General features: G+C 43.1%; 1 long non-coding RNA gene across 1 annotated transcript in view; it reads left to right on the forward strand.

The window, feature by feature from the left end:
• Nucleotides 1-20,808, forward strand: part of LOC122920486 — a 91,933-nt gene that overhangs the window by 26,228 nt on the left and 44,897 nt on the right. The window contains exon 2 of the long non-coding RNA XR_006386921.1: nucleotides 2,502-2,607. This is a non-coding gene — a long non-coding RNA (uncharacterized LOC122920486). The remainder of the gene's footprint in view (nucleotides 1-2,501; nucleotides 2,608-20,808) is intronic.

Consider the following 20,808-nt stretch of genomic DNA (forward strand, 5'->3'; position numbering starts at 1 on the left):
TGTGTCTTATAAAATGAGAAACATGGTATATACAAAAGATAACGTACAGAGTAAAGTAAGTAACAGTCACCAAAACCGTGAACAAATGAGAATCAAAATACTCAATAATGGCATTCTGAAATAGACTTAAACATATATGGGGTCTTAAAAATCTTATAAGTTTGCCCAGATGAACATTGCCATATACAATAGATAGCTGATGGTCAAACCCCAAACTAGGTGTGCTTATTTATTCTAACAGGGAGCATGGAAGACACCTCGGGCAGATGCTGATTGTCAGCATAGGGATCCGTGAGGCTCTGAACTTCACCAGCATCACTGTCCCTACCTACTTGCTTGATCCTTCCTAGATGATGGCTCATTACTGGACTGCGGCTCCTTTCTTTTTTAAGTGCAGGGGACTGCAGGGACAAATGCAGGGACAAAATAATAAATGTAGTGGCAGACTCACAGAGCTAATTCCCGGCTAGATGGGTCGAATAACCAGAACCAGAACAAAACCAAAGTGAATATAGCAGAGTTGTACACACCTAAGTCAATGCCAAAAAAATCCAATCTGAAGCCAAACTGGAGAACAGAAACGTACCAAACCAGGAGGTCAAAACCAGAAAGTCTCGTCAGGTCCAAATCATCAGGCAAAGGGGTAGTAGTCAAAAACATGCCAAGGTTTAAAAATTCAGAGGTGAGAAAAGCAATATAGCAGGGTATACAATGAGTAAAACCTTAATCACAGGCAACTGTGACCAGCATTTGCCTGTTTAAACAGGGTGCCCCACAGATCCACAGGATAGGGGATAACTATTAGATTGGTGGGGTCCTACCGCCGTATTTCCCTGTAATTCCCATAAAAATTAATGGAGCAGCCACACACATGCCCAACTGGCCGCTCCGTTCGGGGGGTTGCAGGGGGTACAGGGTCTCTGTTCTCTTGATCGGTGGGGGGCCCAGTAGTAGGACCCTTAACAATATAATAGTTATCCCTTATCCTGTGGATAGAGGATAACTTAATGTAACCTGAGTACCCCTTTAATAATTTGTTTCAACATAAGCCTATCATGTGGATAGGGAATAACAATGTAATCGGATTACCCCTTTAAGTGTCGAAATTCAACTTGGCCAGCATTTTACATGGGGGGAAATTCAAGAGATTGTCATACACATGAGGGTTCAACTCAGGGGTGTTGCTAGGTTAAAACTAGAGATGAGTGAATTTCTTCAAAGTTTGATTCGGCTGATCTGCCGAATTTCACAAGAAAAATTGCAATACCGCCTCCATTTGCTCACGACGTGCTGGCTGCCGCCATCTTACTTGAAGATCTCGGCTGAAATCCTGTGCGGCGCCAAATTACGTAATCACGCCGACTGGTGTGATGATGTATTCTAGTGCCGCACAGGATTTCGGCCGAGATCTTCAAGCAAGATGTAGGCTGGTGGCCCGTCGCAAGCAAATGGAGGAGGTGTTTGAATTTTTTGGTTTTTTATACTGTTTCAGGTTAAATCAATTCGCTGACATGAAGCATGAGGAAATTCGGCCTCTAGGCGAATAGAATTTATCCTGAAATTCGGATAGAACTCCACTTTGTGGGATTCAATCCGTTCATCTCTAGTTAAAACATTCGGGGCCTGGGCCCCTGATATTTTGTTCCGGGGCCCGAATGTGCTGCCTACCTGTCCGCTGCTAACATTCTTATTTATGTCATATCCCCCACTAATTCCAAAATTTTGAATTGTTAAAAGCAAATCTGTGTTTACTCGTTCCCTCGCACATTATGGTTTGATTGATGACTATGCTGGCTATGTTGGCCTGCTACAATAGGACAAGTATTTATTTGCAAGAGACACAATGCACAGACCCCCAAGAGCCAATGACTAATCCAGCGCTCCTCTCAAGTCTTTTATCCAGTCAGTGCTATATGGAATTGTGGAGAAGGTGACCTAAGATTTCGGAAACTATCCAGATGTGACGCAATCACTGTTTTTACATTATTTAATTTTCTTTCATAGGAGTGACTTATAGATCCGCCTTATTTCTACTAAGAGCACTATGGGGGCCTTATTACTACTGAGGGGTCTTTAGAGAGCTTTATTACCACTGGGGGAACAATAGGGGGTCCTTATTTCTACTGAGGGCTCTGTGAGGGCCTTATTAATACTGGAGGGCTCTTCTGCTAATAGGGGCACTCTTGGGAAGCATTATCACTGTAAGGGATAGTATTACTAATGAAGGCATTCGTAGAGAGCACTATAACTGTTTCAGGGGCACTGTAGAGGGCAGTATTACTAATGGAGGCATTCTAAAAGGGAATTACTATTACTGGGACTTGGAGGAGCACTATTACTATAGGGAGGACTATCGGTATGGCAGTAATATTTCTTCAGGGTAATATTTGGGGGTATTGGGGAGCACAGCGAGCAGCAGGATAACACTGTGGGGACTCAAGTTTGGGGGATGATGATTGAAAAGTGAGGAAGCTAAGATGTCTTTGTCTCACACTCTACAGAGATGAGGTGCAGCTGAAAGAAGTTGTTCGGACCAAATGGAGAAGATGACGACAGAGAAGATCCACATTGGAGAAGACGTCACCTGGGAGGCTCTGGATGTGAGAGGTATACGCTGCTGTATAACAAGTACAGTAAAATGTAGTGTGCGGGGGGAGGGTTGATTTAGAGAACTGGGTCATATTCATTGGGGCTTGGGCCCCAGATCTTTTGAGACCCCTGGTTCAACCTATTTTAATTTTTGTGTATGGTCAACTTCACAAGGCCAGATATTTCACAGACATAACTGTTGGTGACTTGTGAAAGTTTTGCCTTCAGAGGCGTAGCTATAGGGGGTGCAGAGGTAGCAGTAGCTACCGGGCCCTGGAACCTGAGGGGCCCCAAAGACCCTTGTGCTGCATAAAAAGACACTGGTATTATAGAAAGTGAATGCTGGTCAAGTTACTCCTCTGGCTGGAGGGAAGGGGTTGGGTCAAGAATTTGGCATGGGGGTGGGGTGCCGTTTTAATTTTTGCCTCAGGCAGCACGAAGACTATGTGCTCTCCTGCCCCTGGCCACAAAGCACTGACGGAAGGGGGGCCCAATCTGAACTCTTGCACTAGGGCCCATGAGCCTTTGGCTACTCCCCTGTTTGCCTTCCTTAAGAGAGCCTTTGTTTTACCAGTGGAGTTGGTTTAGCAACAAGAGGCAAACCTTTCTCCTTTTTAAGAGATGAGGGGACTTTTTTAATTAAATGACTTTCATTTGTATATTTCTTTAGCGAGATCAGAAGTGCTCCAGAAGTTCTCAGCAGTCTGTGCACAGCCCAGTTGATGGTCCAACCATTGAGTGGAGCAAAAAGATTGGGTAAATTGTGGACTGCTTTTAGGATATTGTTTCACAATCAATGATTCTTCAGCATTGACTATACTGTATCCCAGTGTCCGCTGCCAACATTCTTATTTATGTCATATCCCCCACTAATTCCAAAACTTTGAAGTGTTAAAAGCAAATCTGTGTTTACTCGTTCCCTCGCACATTATGGTTTGATTGATGACTATGCTGGCTATGTTGGCCTGCTACAATAGGACAAGTATTTATTTGCAAGAGACACAATGCACAGACCCCCGAGAGCCAATGACTCATCCAGCGCTCCTCTCAAGTCTTTTATCCAGTCAGTGCTATATGGAATTTTGGAGAAGGTGACCTGAGATTTCGCAAACTATCCAGATGTGACACAATCACAGTTTTTACATTATTTCATTTTCTAGTTTCAGTTCAAGCTACAGTTTTTTAGCTTTTGTGGCTTAAAAGCCGACAAACAATTACACAAGTGTGGGTGACCTTATTAAAACTTAACATTTAATGACAAAATGCATAAAAATAGGTCCATATAAAAAATCTAGAAAATCAAATAAATATCGGTGCCTAGATATCTGCACCCTTAAAACATGCAATAGAAGCATAAAACAATAGGTCTATGGAGAAGGGGATAGTATAAAATGTCAGAGAAAGGAGTTAAAGGGAACCTGTCACCGGGATTTTGGGTATAGAGCTGAGGACATCCACAATACCCAGTCCCCATGTCACGAGGGTATCGAGAACCACGCCTGACTCCGTTATACGCGGGGTCAGGAAGTCGCAGCGGTTGGCTGCACGCTCTATTTAAGATAGGGCTGTTTTCCTTATGGTAGCTTTCTGGGTTTGCTTTGCAAACCCTTTTGGCTCACTCAGGGATCCGTCGCTCCTTCTCCTCAGCTGTTCCTTGTCCAGCACTCCCAAACCTCCTTATATTCCTCTCTCACACTTCTCTGGTTGCCAGAGATAGAGCTTCCTGCCTGGACATCTATCCTGACCCACTGGAGCTGTGTTGCTGCGTTCTCTGATTGTTGATTCAGAACGCTACCCTCCGGATCCCTGTTGGACCTTTGTGGACAGTTGTTGTCGTCCACCTGGGTGTTTGTGTTTGTCTGTGTTTGTCTGTCCTCTCCTGGTGTTTCCCTCTTAGTGCAGTGGTGAGGACTAGCGATCCCACCGGCCCGTTCACTATCTAGGGCTCATTTCAGGGAAAGCCAGGGTTTAGGCACGTGATCGCCGCACGGGTGAGGAACCCGTCTAGGGACGTCAGGGCAGTCAGATGCCAGCCGCAAGGTGAGTTAGGGGTCACCACCTTTCCCTCTCCCTTAGGCAGGGCTTTCCCTGTTTTCCTCCCTGTGCGTGACACCGGTCATTACACCCCATAGCTCTGTGTGCTTTTATTGTGTAAAAAAAATGATTTTATACATATGTAAATTAACCTGAGATGAGTCCTTTCCCTGACTCATCTCACCTACAGGACTCATCTCAGGTTAATTTGCATATGCATCAAATAGTTTTTTTTTTTTACAGAATAAAAGCACACAGAGCTATGGGGACTGGGTATTGCGGATGTGCTAGCGGCCATATAGCAACCTCTGTCCTCAGCTCCATACCCAAAATCCCGGTTCCCTTTAAAGGGACACATACACCGGGTCTCTTACCCTAAGTGTCCCTAAACCTTTCTCCACTATGCACCTTCCTATATGTCCCTAATAGTCCCTCCGACTTGCGGCGATGACTGCCCAGCTTCGTCAAAGGGGTGAAAAAAGGGAAAAACACTCACACCAACTACACAGGGTGTCCCAACGCATTACAATGGCACCTGCCAAATCATCAGGGGACCATATAGCTGTCGTGGCTATATAGTGCCAAGATAGCCCTAAGGCTATAAACACAAAGTAAAGTAACATTATCAGCGGTGATCAATCACTCAATAGTCGTTATACTCATCTGTCCTTGTAGCGGTAGGCATGGCTCACAGATTGACCATCGCGTCCTGCGTGTGGCAGCAGCGATGTGAGTGTCCATACGGGCTGCTTTTTAAGTCCGCGCTGGATCACTCCAAGACCGCCCCCCCCCCCCCGCCACATGATGGATCACATGGTCGGTAATGTGACAAAACAGGTCTCATGACCGAAATTGTAATAGGAGATGGCATGGTGGTGACTATTCAAAATTGCGGTTCATGGGTATTGAGGCAGTGGTCTTACTATAACGAGGGGGTGACTAGGACAGGAGAATATTACAGAGAGAAACCTGGTGTATTTTTGAACTAAAGACAGTTCACCCAAATGGTCTGAACGAACAATTGCTATTTGGCTGTTATATCTAACCCACCATGTCCCATTTAATACAACTGCCCCCTCAATATGTGAGTATTTTTCCACTGTCCCAGGTGCACTTCAGTTCTTCATATTATTGACCTATCATTACATCCTCTCCACTGCGGCATTATTTATGTCCAAATCTGTATACCCCTGCAGGGGTTGCACTATCTATATAGGCTAGTCAGGTATTTAGAGTTTGTGTAGTGGGATGCATTTTATTTTACATCGGGATACTGATACCATACATATTTAATATCTTCTATGGTGCACTAGTACACTGGTCCTGATATGTTATCATTTACAGACCAGTGCCCTATGAACAATTAACTGGCCTTTACGTATGTATCTTATAATGCTCCACTCTTAGTCACTTCATCCCCGAACTGAGAGCCGCTGTGTATATATATTCCTCACCTGGTTATGGACCTAGAACCTGCCGTTTATGTTTCCTCTAAACCCCACTTGCTGTAACGGGGCGCCAAAGGTGCACTCGGTCTCCCATCAGCCGCAGACCTGCTGCTTAGCTTCGGGAGCGAGGATCTGTGTTCAGCCTCGTTCCCAGGGCAGCTTTGCTAGCTGGGAGGCTCCCTGCTCCTAAGTCTGCCTAGAGCACCGAGCTGATCACTTGGTGCTCAACTTGTTTGTCTGTCGGTCATGTGATGCTGGCCACGTCACATGACCCTCACTCCCCACTATAAATACAGGCAACCTGCTGGCTACAGGTTGCCTGTGATTTTGGTCCCTTAGGCTGTGTATTATTATTGTTATTTAGCTTACCTTTGGATTTGACCCTTGATCTGCTTCCTGACATCTCTTCTGCCTGCTCCCTGAACCTTGACGCTACCTCTCGGATTTTGACCTCGGCTTGCTTTTGGATTTTGTCTTTGCCTCTTCTCTTGTACTGACGTGACCTCCTGGACTGATCCCGGCTAGTTGACCCGCCTCGCCCTTCCATTTTTTGGTGGTACTTTGCTTGTTCCAACTCTATGTCCGCTCTAGTGCTACCTCTCATTGGCTGTCCGCTTCCCTGCTGTCTCTATCTCTCTGCTTGCACTTACACAGGTCAGGGACTGTTGCCCAGTTGCGCCCCGTCACCTAGGGCAGGTGGTGCAAGTAGGCAGGGACAGGGGACCGGGTGACAGCTCAGGGGGTGCACCTCCGCTCTATCTTTATACCCGTGACTCTACCCCGTGACACTTGCCTTATTGATAGTTATCTTTCTATTGGTTTGTGCAATCTTTCCTTATTAGCATATCAAATAGCAGAGCTGCTTGATAAGGCATGTTTAGCCCAATTAGCCTGCACGTACCTCCGCTCTTTGTTCCGCCCATTCAATGCGTCATGGCTCTGGGCGTGTTTTCCTCAGCCAAACGCTCTGCCTTCCAATTGCAATTTCGGTCATGAGACCTGTTTTGTCACATGACTGACCATGGGATCCGTCATGTGGCGCGGGGGGAGGGCGTCGACCTGGAGTGATCTGGCGTGGACTTAACAAGCAACCCAAACAGACACTCACATCGTCGCTGCCACATGTAGGACGCGACAGTGAATCTGTGAGCCATGCCTACCGCTACATAGACAGATGACTATAACGACTATTGAGCGATTGATCACCGCTGATAATGTTACTTAATATTTGCTGATTGTGTTTATAGCATTATGGCTATCTTTGCACCACATGGCCACAACAGCTATATGGTCCCCTGATGATTTGGCAGGTGCCATTGAAACGCGTTGGAACACCCTGTGCAGTTTGTGTGAGTGTTTTCCCTTTTTTCACCCCTTTGGCGAAGCTGGGCAGTCATTGCCGCAAGTCGGAGGGACTATTAGGGACATATAGGAAGGTGCATAGTGGAGGAAGGTTTAGGGACACTTAGGTGTGTCCCTTTAACTCCTTTCTCTGACATTTTATACTATCCCCTTCTCCTGGACCTATTGTTTTGCGCTTCTATTGCATGTTTTAAGGGTGCAGATATCTAGGCATCAAATATTTTTTGATTTTCTACATTTTTGATATGGGTCTATTTTTATGCATTATTCATTAAATGTTACGTTTTATAAGATCACCCACACTTGTGTAATTGTTTATTGATCCTATTGGGTTACCCCAATAATATACCTCAATTGACCAGGAGCTATTTTGGTTGTGTTAATCATTTATTTAAAAGCCAAGATATTAAAGCCTTTCCATGTTAGGAACTAATGACATATCACTAGATCACTTAGAATGAAGAGGCTGCAGTACTGGTGACGGGTCCTTACGCACACAAATTTGCCATGGCATTTTTTGGGGGGTGTAAAAATACCATAGTAACCACATTACTTTTTTTGGCCACATTTTTTTGGCAGCATTTGTTTCTGGATTTATGGCTTTTATTGCACACATAGTATTTTCCTATTAGCATTCTTTTAATGGCATTTTTCCCCTGTGGAGATGTTAACATACCTGAAAATATGTCATGAGCCACAACATGCTCTGTTTTTTTTTTTTTTTTTAAAGAATCCAGAAAGACAGAAAAACACATAATTAACACAAATATTCCTGTGTCCTGCGTTTCATATTTTCCATAGACCTTTTGCTAAAATGGAGCTGGTGTTTTTGCAATAAAAAATGCAGTAAAAGTATAGAAAAACACCAGCAAAAGTTAAATAAATATTTGCCCAGCAGCAGAAAATCTAAAGCCTCATTCACACATCAGTGTTTTGGTCAGTGATTTCCATCAGTGATTGTGAGACAAAACCAGGAGTGGAGCTACACAGACAAAAGGTGTAAGGGAAAGATCTGCTCCTGTTCTGTGTTTAGAGCCGCACCTGGTTTTGGCTCAGAATCACTGATGGAAATCACTGACCGAACACTGATGTGTGAATAAAGCATAATAAAATAACACTTAAAGTGATACCACTGTTCTTTCTTGCTGCTTCCAGCATTGCGCTCTGGTCTTGCACTTTTGGTCATCTTCCTGGCTTACCGAGCAGCTAATCGCTGGGCCTCAGTTTTACTTTACATAAACATGTTCTTCTCCACCTTCTATATTAGGGACTTGAAGGGGTGGTCCATTATTAGAAAAACATTTCTTTCTTCAAAAGATTATGTATCACCTGTTCATATGTTATGTAGCTATAAACACTGCAAATCTTGTATGTGACATTTGCCTTCAGAGTATAGCACTTGGCAAACTCCAGCAGTCCCTTCAACATAAATGGTGGTCCCTCATTCCCACCAACCCAGAATACTTGTTGTGATTATCAGGTTCTATGGGTTGTATGGGATTAGAATAAAGGCTCTGCTTTTTTTCACAATACAGCACCATGCTTGTTCATGGGCTGTGTCTGGTATTGCAGCTCAGCCTTTTTCACTTCAATGGATCTGAGGTGCAGCTCTAGACACAACTCATGAACAGATATGATACTGTTTTTGAAAAAAGCAGCCATATTTTTCTAATTCTGTACCACTTGAATGGAGCTGTCCGAGAGAAATCAAAGGAGCTTCTGATCAGCAATGGTCCCAGCAGACAGATCCCCACCAATCTTGTTGTGATATGCCATTATATCTTATCATGGGAAAACCCACTTCATTTGCCGATAAAATTGTTTTTGAAAAGACTTGGATTTATAAAGACAGAACCTGTTGTCTCCAAAGTTTGCAGATTAAGTGCAGTCTGTTGCAGAAATTAGCTCTGCCGAATGTAAGGACACTTTTCACTTAGCGATCTGCTGCTTCATTATGGAGTAAAAGTGATTTTAATCTATATCAAAATGAGCCGTTAAGTGCACTGAGGGCGGGCCTAAACTATTCTGTGCATTCTTGCTCTTCCTGCTTTCTTTGCCAGCTCCTTCCTCTTCTAGATGACTATGCCGAAGCCTGGCCCTGTCAATCAAGGAGAGGAAGGGTTTGGCAGAGGAAGCAGTTTGAGCAAGGTTGCAAAGAGAGACTTTTTAATCAACTCTGCAAGTAAGCTACATAGTTCTAAAAAAGAAAGTAATCTAAAATAATGTCTCCTCAGGTTCCCTCAAATGATGCCTTTTTGTTATACCTGAGTTATAGTGGGTGACAACTTTCAAGGCAATCATCACTGCACAGAGGGGAGGTCACCAGACTGGCACATAAATCTATATCTATGTCATTCAACTTCTGTAAAAACTAGAATATAGGGACTATAACTACCATAGGAGTGTGTAATAGACTATGCAGGAGATCAATATAACTCAGAATTGGCTAAGTAGACTATAGACTTCCTGATACCCGAAGCACAATTAGCAAGAAATACTGACAGGCTTCCTGTTTGCAAACAATATTTTTTATCTTAGTCTGAAACACTGGTCACCAGGGCAGCTCCCCAACAACTTTCCAGGTCTCCACCTATTTGTGTATAGGCAGAGACCTGTCAATCTATCCGATCCAGGTATGGAGAAGCAGATGGGGAGCCATCCAAATATTCCTGGACCATTTTAAAACTGCAGTGTTTCCAAGTAAAACTATGGGGATAATTTATCATTGTAGGTGTATTTGAGGTTAGTTTTTAGATTGGAGTTGCTATAGGCACCTTCACCAAATTAATAATTTGGCACAAGTGCAATGTGGTTGTGCCTTCTTCAGTAAAAGTATGCCTGAGGAAATGCCATATGTGCAGTTGTAACTTTTTTGTGACTTCAAAAATCTACTCTGAAATCCTGAACAAATTTTCTCCCCAAATCTGTAGGTGGCGCTGGAAGGTGGAACGCTCAAAAAGTGCAATAGTGCGCAACATTGTTTTGAAAGTTACCTGTAAAAGCTCAAAGGCCCTATTTCATGCTGACAGGGGTTTAGGCAGGAAACTCTTGACAGGTTTTTTAACTATTTACTATTATTATTATTAACTACTTAAGGACCTGGACAATTTTCGTTTTTACATTTAAAGTTTTTACTCCCTGCATTCCCAGAGTCATACCTTTTTATTTTTCCATTCATATAGACATATGAGGGCATAATTTTGCAGGACAAGTTGTACTTTGTAATGGAATCATGCTATATTGTATACGTGGTAGTGGGAAGCTAAAAAAAATTCCAGATGGGATGGAATATAAAAAATGCGATTCAGCTATAGTTTTATTTGTTTTTACGGTGTTCGCTGTGTGGTAAAAATGACCTGTTTCGTATTCTTCCAGTCAGTACAATTACAGCAATACCACATTTATATACTGTATTTTTTGCTTCATAAGACACACTATCCTGCAAAAAGCGTGGGAAAATGGCAGTGCGTCTTATGCAGCAAATAATAATGACTGCATCCATTATGGAATCGTTCAGCAGTATACAAAAGGCACAGAGAGTGGTGAGTGTAACACTGCACTGGTGAGGGAAGGGTAGCAAACCAAATACAACAAAAGCAACAAAACACCAGGCTAGGGCCTAAAGCTAGGGAACAGGGAAAGGTCACCACCTGACAATCCCTGAGCCTTTCCATGACTGCTGACAACAAGAGCAAATCCTTAGGGTGGAAGGGCTCATGTGCCTGAACCTAAACCTAGCTGAAACTGAAACAAACCCTTAGCTAGGGAACAGGAGATAAGACAACCGGTTCCTAGCGCAATGTGCAGGAAACAGCGTCTTCCTGAGGCCTAGCCAGAACACACAACAAAAGGGAAGGAGTAGGACTTAGCTTAAGATGAACGGGGAGCAGGAGATCCACCAGTTGAGAACTCCAGAAGCAAATATAAACCGCAAGGGCTAAAGTGAGAGGCAGGTATATTTAACATCACTAAGTAGCTAATGAGCAGAACCTGTGGGGAGGTGGGATCCTGCCCAAAACCACAACAAAGAGAAACAGAACAATCTGTCAGATAGACTCACGTGTAGCAAGTCTGTCAGATCTTCTCAGGCCTCTCATGGGGCAGGGCGTGACATTACCCCCCCCCCCCCCTACGGGTGACCTCTGGGCACCCAGGACCAACCTTATCCGGGTGTGCCCTGTGAAAGGCCTTCACAAGGCGACTACCATTGACATCGGTAGCTGGAACCCACAATCTTTTCTCAGAGCCGTATCCCCTCCAATGCACAAGATACTGAAGGGAGAGGAGGAGACAGGAGGATATGGCAAAGGAGATGGTTCAGCAGATTCAACATACTTCTTCAACAAAGACCTGTGAAACACATTGTGGATCTTCCAGACCTGCGGAAGTTCTAGACAAAACACAACTGGATTAACAATGGCCGAGATTTTGTAAGGACCAATAAATCTTGGGCCCAACTTCCAAGAAGGTACTTTCAACTCACTGGTCCGGACCAGTCCTACGTCTCTTCTCAGCCATCCGTTTAGATCTTTCACCCATTTTTTTCAAATTAGTTTCAATCTTCCGCCAGATAGAAGACAACGAAGAAGAGAATCTCTCCTCTTCAGGTATACCAGAAGATTCAGTCCCAGAAAAAGTACCAAACTGAGGGTGAAAACCATATGCGGCAAAAAAGTGTGGCTTAGCAGTGGACTCCGTCTACAGTTATTCAAGGCAAACTCAGCCAAGGACAAAAACGAAGACCACTCTTCCTCATTCTCGGCGATAAAACACCTCAAATAAGTCTCCAGGTTCTGGTTAGTGTGCTCAGTTTGTCCATTTGACTGAGGATGGAAAGCCAAAGAGGAAGACAACTTAATTCCCAGACGAGAACAAAACGCCTTCCAATTGCGTCCCCCTATCAGACACCACATCAGAGGGGATGCCGTGTAATTTCAAAATGTTATCAACAAACACCTGAGCGAGAGTTTTAGCATTGGGCAGACCTGACAATGGTACATTCCTAAAAAGGCCAATTTAATGGCCAGCATTTCTCTATTCCCAATATCATTTGGCAGCAGAGAAATTTTTTTTCTTTGAAAAAAAAAAAATAAAGCACAAAGGCGCCATTTGCTAGGAGAGGGACCCTGCAACAAAACTGCTCCGACTCCCACTTCTGATGCGTCAACCTTCACAATGAAGGGTTGAGACACCTCGGGTTGCATCAGAATGGGAGCGGAAGCAAAACATTCCTTTATTGCAGAAAAAGCCTGTAATGCTTCTTCCTACCAGACAGAGAAGTCTGCACCCTTCCTAGTCATATCAGTCAAAGGCTTGACAATAGTTGAATAATTCAGGATACATTTTCAGTAGTAATTAGTAAAACCCAAAAACCGCATCAGAGCTGTCGGATTCTCCGGCCGATCCCATTCCACTACTGCACGGACCTTTTCAGGATCCATGCCAAAACCTGAGGCAGAAAGTAAGTAACCCAGAAACTGCAGCTCCTGGACAGCAAACACACATTTCTCCAATTTGACATACAATTTATTGTCCTGAAGGATCGATAATACTTGTCTTAAATTATCCTGATGAGTCTCCATATCGGGTGAGTAAATTAGTATGTCATCGAGGTAAATAACAACAAACCTCCCCACCAAATGATGAAAAATGTCATTGATAAAGTGTGGAAAGACTGCCGGGGCATTAGTCAACCGAAAGGGCATGACCAGGTTTTCGAAGTGGCCCTCCGGGATTTTAAAGGCAGTTATCCATTCATCCTCTTCCCTGATTCTTATCAGATTATAAACCTCTCTCAAATCCAACTTAGAAAACACCTTGGCTCCGACAATCTGATCAAATAAATCCGGGATCAAGGGAAGAGGATAAGGATCACGGACAGTAATGATATTTAGCTCTCGGAAATCTAGACATGGTCTAAGGGTCCCGTCTTTTTTTTTTAACAAAAAAGAAGCCAGCTGCCATAGGTGACTTAGATGGTCTAATATGACCTTTTGTCACACTCTCAGCAATATACTCCCGCATAGCTACTCTTTTGGGTTGGGAAAGATTATATAGCTGAGATTTTGGCAATTTAGCTCCAGGAATAAGATTGATCGGACATTCATACTCTTGAGGGGGCAACTCCTGATCTCCACCCTTACAGTATACGTCAGCAAAATCAGAAAGAAACAAAGGTAACACCTTAAATACCACAGAAATAGATGCGCTGAAACTGTTGTACATACAAAAATCACTCCAATTACTGATTTGTCTAGTTTGCCAATTAATGGTCAGATTATGTTTGATCAACCATGGTATACCCAGTACCAGAGGAGCAGGCAAACCTTTCAGTACAAACAAGAAATTGACTCAACATGAGAATCACCCACCCTTAAAAGAAGCAAATATAAACCGAAAGGGCTAATGTGAGAGGCGGGTATAAATAGCATCACTAAGTAGCTAATGAGCAGAACCTGTGGGGAGGTGGGATCCTGCCCAAAAACACAACAAAGAGAAACAGAACAATCTGGCAGATAGACCCACATGTAGCAAGTCTGTCAGATCTTCTCAGGCCTGTCACGGGGCAGGGCGTAACAAGATTGTGTTGGCGTGCACTATGACCTGACACTGTCGATGTCAGGTCACAGTACAGCACTAGGTTGACAGATGACCAGAGTGGTATCAGTGCAGTCTGGAGCAGGAGAGGTAAGTTCATTTATTTATTATTTTTTTTGTCTGATGGAGCTTGGGGGTCTGATCTGAGGTCTGAAGAAAATTGGGGGTATGATGGGGATCTGATATGAAGTCTGAGGAGGAATGGAGGTATGATGGAGCTTGGGGGTCTGATACAGAGGTCTGATGGAGCTTGGGGGTCTGATCTGAAGAGGAATTGGCATCTGATGGTCTGGTGCATCCTTTGGAGTGAAAAATATAATAGTATTTTTTGTTTTAATATTAATAACTTTTTAATAGTTATATCTACAAAGTTGTGTGCGTACTCATTTTTTTGTGGGGAGAGCTTTAGTTTTTATTGATACCATTTTGGAGCATGTATGACCTTTTATCACGTTTTATTCAATTGTTTTGGTAAGTAAGGCAACGAAAAAATGACCAATTGGCCATTTAGATTTTTTTTTTTTGTTACAGCGTTCTCCACATGGGATAAATACTTTCATATTTTAATGGTTTAGGCATTTTGGGATTTGCTGATACTAATGATCTTTATTTTTATTGTTTATTTTTATTTTTTAATATAGGAAAAGGAGATATTTTGTATATACCGGTGTGTGTGTGTGTATATATATATATATATATATATATATATAATTTTTTTTTAAATCTTTTCCCTTTTTCTTTTTCATGTCTTTCATGTTTTTGAACACGTGATTGTCTGATCGATTCTCTGAATAAACTGCAATGATTTAACATTGCAACCGATTGGAGATTCATTATGTCCCTATGGCATTGTCTGTGGCAGGACTCCATAGGAACAGTGCCTGGCAGGCCTTGGATCCTTTAGATGGGTTAAGGCTGCCATAGCAACTGAATGGTTTCCATGATCTAGGTGAGGGGGAGCCATTTTGGTACTGGGAGCGCAGTGCTCCTGGACTTTCACCGCTCTGATGCAGTGGTTGAAATTGACCATGGCATCTGAGGTGTTACATGTCCTTGATCAGCATCATCACTGATCATGGACATTGCCTCTGGGTGTCCTATAATGTACAAGCAGGACCACCACTGCTGGATTGCAGGGTGGTCATAACCCCTGGAAATGAGCCGTGTATAATGTGATGAGAAAATGAATCCAGTCAGCAAAGGACAGTGACAATATATTGGTAAGTGCCTTGTATTAACTTTTTCTACATGATAAATGCAATTTGCTGAAGCCCTTTAAAGTCCAAATTTTCATGACAGAAAAAACAAGCATATGTCACTTTAATTACAGTGAGTGGAAGTGTGTAAATTATGAGATGGTGACCAGTGTTAAGAAAGAAAAGCCCAGATAACCTGAAGAAAGCTCAATTTGAGCCGGAGGAGCCAGCCTCACCATGACATGATTCATTTATCGCTTATGTCTTTGTATATCTATGTATAGAGGTCACACATGACAGAGTTCAGAAAATCTTCACAAGGGCTATTAATTTTACGATAGCAATAAATCAGTCGCAATTGTATTAAGCATTGTTTCTGATATCAATCTGGAAGTGGAAGAGGATTTAGAGTCTAAAAATAAAACAATGTTAATTATTATAAATTATGGCGTTCCTGATTTAAGTTCCTGTGACTAAATATAAGAATCCACAAACAAAGGATTTATGGAAAATGTGGTTTCTATCGGAAATCCTTATCTTCACTGATAAAGAAATCTCCAACAGCCGCCAATATGTTCTTTTTATTCTTGCTTTATTTCATAAAGCATTGAGCTACAATCTTCAGGACGCTTTTTGGCCCGTCCAAGCCTTTTTCAGCTGGCTGATAGGACAGGTCTCTAGGGTCCAATGCAAAGTTCTGAGCAGAGTCATCCATAAAGTGGAATCATGTTTTATTACATTTCTTGAGAAAAAAAGTGACAATAGGTGTCTCCATACCAGCCGTATACCGGGCTTCCATTTTTGTAGTTCATAATAGCAAGCATCCAGCAAAAAAAACGAAAAAAAAAAAACATGGGTTCCTATGGGTAACGGAAACTGCTTAGTGGCATCCTAACACAATGACAATCCTGATTGGCTCCACCTCCTGGTTCAAGAAGATTTCACTTAGATTAGCTGTAGAGTAGGAAGAAGAAGGAGCAGTCTCCATCTACTTCTCTCCCATATACTCCAGCTCCAAGCTTTGGAGCCTTGGTCACCTCCACAAGTTCCAGGAGATGCAAGCAAGAAATAACTAAAGGAGGAGGATTTGCATGGCTACAGTGAGTGAGAGAGAAAGAGAGAGAGGGAGAGAGAGAGAGAAATAAAGAGAGGAATAGAGTAAAGTAATCCAGCTTAAGGTGATCCAGATCAAGCTGCTGCAGATGGGATAACAAGTTAAGACACCCTATGCACCCCAGGCTAGAAAACACTACAGCCACTGTTGCCAGATTGTAGTTAACAGTCAGAGATTCCAATTAAAACGATTTTAGCAAGAGAAGGAGTAACCATAGGGCCACTGCTGCAACACACTGCTTAGCTCATGCTTGGACATTTAGGGGAAACTTACTCTGTGTATGGAAAACTACTGGATGTACTACAACTCCTAGTGTTCACACGGTAAAGAGAGACTTTTATTAGGGTCAATAAGGCATTGTCTCTGACTCTCCTAACACCAAAGGCTGACCATTTCATTTCCAACATGTGCCCTGCTTAGCACCCACATGGACATTAACACCATGGGTACTCCTGAACCACCATCAGCCCACGTCTACAAGAAGTACCCTGAGGGAACACAGAATGTCCCTTCTTCCCTGCACCAACCAAGCTGCAGCAGAAAGGACACACACCATGAAAAAAGACATGCTTCTGAACTGAATCTTGCAGAGCAATAGGATGAATGAATCAGGAGATCTCTGGGTCCATGTGAGGTACAGGTCTGGTTCTAGCTTTGTTAGAAAGAGATTTTCATATACCGTATGTTGTCCGATTTAAATTTTCTACATTAATCTTGGAATAATTCCTTTTAGTTTCAGAGTCACAGTAAGGTCTCTTGCACAAAAACGTATTTTATTTTCGTTTCCGTTCCGTTTTTGTGGATTCCGTTTGCGGGCCGTATGCTGAATCATTCATTTCAATGGTTCCACCCAAAAAAATGGAATGTACTCCGTTTGCGTATTTCCGTATATCCGTTCCACTAAAAGATAGAACTTGTCCAATTGTTGCCCACATAACAGACAAGAATAGTACTGTTCTATCAGGGGTCAGCTGTTCCATTCTGCAAAATACGGAATGCACACAGACTTCATCCGTATTTTTTGCAGATCCATTTTTTGCGGACCGCAAAATACATACAATCGTGTGCAAGAGGCCTAAGTCCCAGGCCAATTTTTAGCAAATCTGACATGTGTCAATTTTATGTGGTAATAACTTTGGAACACTTTTACTTAACCAAGCCATTCTGTTTTCTCGTGACACATTGTACTTCATGACAGTGGTAAATTTGAGTCGATATATTTCACCTTTATTTATAAAATAATCCAAAGTTGACCAAAAAAATTTGAAAAATTCACAATTTTCTAAATTTGAATTTCTCTACTTTTAAGGCCTCATGCACACGACCGTTGTGTGCATCCGTGGCCGTTGTGCCGTTTTCAGGTTTTTTTCGCTGACCCATTGACTTTCAATGGGCCCGTGGAAAAATCGGAAAATGCACCGTTTTGCAGCCGAGACCGTGATCCGTGTATCCTGTCCGTCAAAAAAATAGGGCCTGTCCTATTTTTTTGACGGACAACTTTTCACGGACCCATTCAAGTCAATGGGTCTGTGAAAGAACACGGATGCACACAAGATTGTCATCCGCGTCCGTAGGTTACTTTCATACAGACGGATCCGAAGATCCATCTGCATAAAAGCTTTTTTAGAGCTGAGTTTTCACTTTGTGAAAACTCAGATCCGACAGTATATTCTAACACAGAGGTGTTCCCATGGTGATGGGGACGCTTATAGTTAGAATATACTACAAACTGTGTACATGACTGCCCCCTGCTGCCTGGCAGCACCCGATCTCTTACAGGGGGCCGCTCCTGAAGGGGTTAATTGTGCATATCATAGCCCCCTGTAAGAGATCCGGGCTGCCAGGCAGCAGGGGGCAGACCCCCCCTCCCCAGTTTGAATATCATTGGTGGCCAGTGCGGCCCCCCCGCCCCCCCTTCCTCTATTGTAATAATAGCATTGGTGGTACAGTGTGCGCCCCCCCTCCCTCTATTCCATTAACATTGGTGGCAGTGTGCGCCCCCCCGCCCCTCCCTCTATTGTTTTAATACATTGGTGGCAGTGTCACTTACCAGTAGGAGGAGCTCCCGGCCGGACACAGACATCGCAGCAGCCAGCAGCCAGGTAAGTATGAAGCTTCTACTCCGCTGCCACCAATGATCGGGGGGCGGGGGAGAGGGGAGGCCGCACACTGCCACCAATGTATTAAAACAATAGAGGGAGGAAGAGGGGCGGCGGGGGGCGCACACTGCCACCAATGTATTAAAACAATGTATTAGCGATTGCAAAATAACTAAATAACTTTTGAATCTTATTTTTCTGAAAAACAGCTGCAAATCTATATCCATTTGAAAGCTGTCAAATTTAGACATGGGGCTAAAAGATAGGCCTTTTGATAATGCTCTGGATTGAAAAGGGGTCAAAATCTTGGATGACAAATTAATAATTAGTGAGGGGGATGTACCTGTGGCCATGTCTGTATATTCTGCGCCGATCCGATCATACTGGGGCCGCCGATGTTTGCGGCCCGTCCGACGTTTCTTGCTGGTGGTCGCCGGCCGTTTGCCCTCCGGAAAAACGGACGTGAGTCTTGCGATCCCCCGAATCGCTGCCCGAGCTTGTTGCATAGTAATTTCTTCTTAGTGATCTACTGTAACCTCCTTCAAAGCGCAACGAAGATTCCTGCCATCTGTAAACTTTATTCAGCAAATAATCTTCGTTGTCATGCAAAAACTTTGATTGTTTCTTTTCCTCTATCTCTTTCTTGTATCCAGCGATCTAGTTATCCACAGACTCTTTAAGTTTAACAAATTCTTCCGTATCCAAGGAATCGCGCAGCTGACACTCAGTGGTGTCTAATTGCTCCTTAATCTCTTAATAGCTCTTTGCAATCGATACACAGTCAGCAGGATCAAATCGAGTGAACACTTGTTAATGATTTTTTCAAAGTCCTCGCAGTAAGTTATATCATCCGAAAAAAAGGTTGGGCGTAAATGAACCCTCAGACCCTTCGGGATCCGATTTAATTTATAATATTTGGCTAGTGTTGCCGCATGTAATTCGTAAGACCTCAATCTTCGAAGCTCACGCTCCGAATGCCTCTTCTTATATTCGCTTGTTGGAATCATAAGAAATTTGTTAGTGGAAGTTACTTGTGCAAGTATCCTGGTAGCGTCTGCTTCATTAAAGCTTAACGTAGAGGAAGCCATCAATCTGTATGCAATCGGTGCACGTATCTAAAATAAAGTAATCGATAGGAAAGATCGATTAATTAATCGAGTGCCGATCTTTCCTATCGATTCCAAAATCCATATGGTGCTCCTTTCCTTCTGACCACTGCCACGTGCCCATAAAGCAGTTGACCGCCACATATGGGGTATTTTTTGTAAACTGCAGAATTAGAGTAATATATATTGAGGTTTATTTTGCTGTTAACCCTTGCTGTGTTGCAAGAAAAAATTGATTAACATAAAAAAAAAAAAATGTCACCTCCATTTTCTTTTAATTCTTGTGGAACACCTCAAGGGTTAACAAAGTTTGTAAAATCAGTTTTGAATAATTCAAGGGGTGTAGTTTCTAAAATGGGCTCATTTATGGGTGGTTTCCATTATGTAAGCCCCTCAAAATCATTTTATAACTGAATTGGTGCTTAAAAAAATGGTTTTAGAAATTTTGTTGAAAATTTGAAAAATAGCTTCTAAACTTCTAAGCCTTCTAACGTCAAATAAAATGACATTTACAAAATTATGCCAACATAAAGCAGACATATGGGGAATGTTGATTGATAACCATTTTATGAGGTACACAACAGTATTTTTTCACTGTCTGCAAAACAGGGTTCCGTTGGTCCGTGATCCGTGCCAGTTTTATCGTCCGTGGGTCTTCCTTGATTTTTGGAGGATCTGGCCGTGCAGAGCCAAACAGATCCGTCCTGAATTACAATGCAAGTCAATGGGGACGGATCTGTTTGACGTTGACACAATATGGTGCAATTGCAAACGGATCCGTCCCCATTGACTTTCAATGTAAAGTCTGGAGTCCCTTTTTACCATCTGATTGGAGTTTTCTCCGATCCGATGGTATATTTTAACTTGAAGCGTCCCCATCACCATGGGAACACCTCTATGTTAGAATATACTGTCGGATATGAGTTACATCGTGAAAACTCATATCCGACAGTATATTCTAATACAGAGGCGCTCCCATGGTGATGGGGACGCTTCTAGTTAGAATACACTACAAACTGTGTACATGACTGCCCCTTGCTGCCTGGCAGCACCCGATCTCTTACAGGGGGCCGTGATCAGCACAATTACCCCTCAGGTGCCGCTCCTTAAGGGGTTAATTGTGCATATCATAGCCCCCTGTAAGAGATCTGGGGCTGCCAGGCAGCAGGGGGCAGACCCCCCCTCCCCAGTTTGAATATCATTGGTGGCCAGTTACAATAAGCCAAGGTATTACTGATCAGTTTAAGCTGTCTGATCTGGGTC

This window comes from Bufo gargarizans, chromosome 10 (assembly GCF_014858855.1).
Source record: "Bufo gargarizans isolate SCDJY-AF-19 chromosome 10, ASM1485885v1, whole genome shotgun sequence".
Lineage (NCBI taxonomy): Eukaryota > Metazoa > Chordata > Amphibia > Anura > Bufonidae > Bufo > Bufo gargarizans.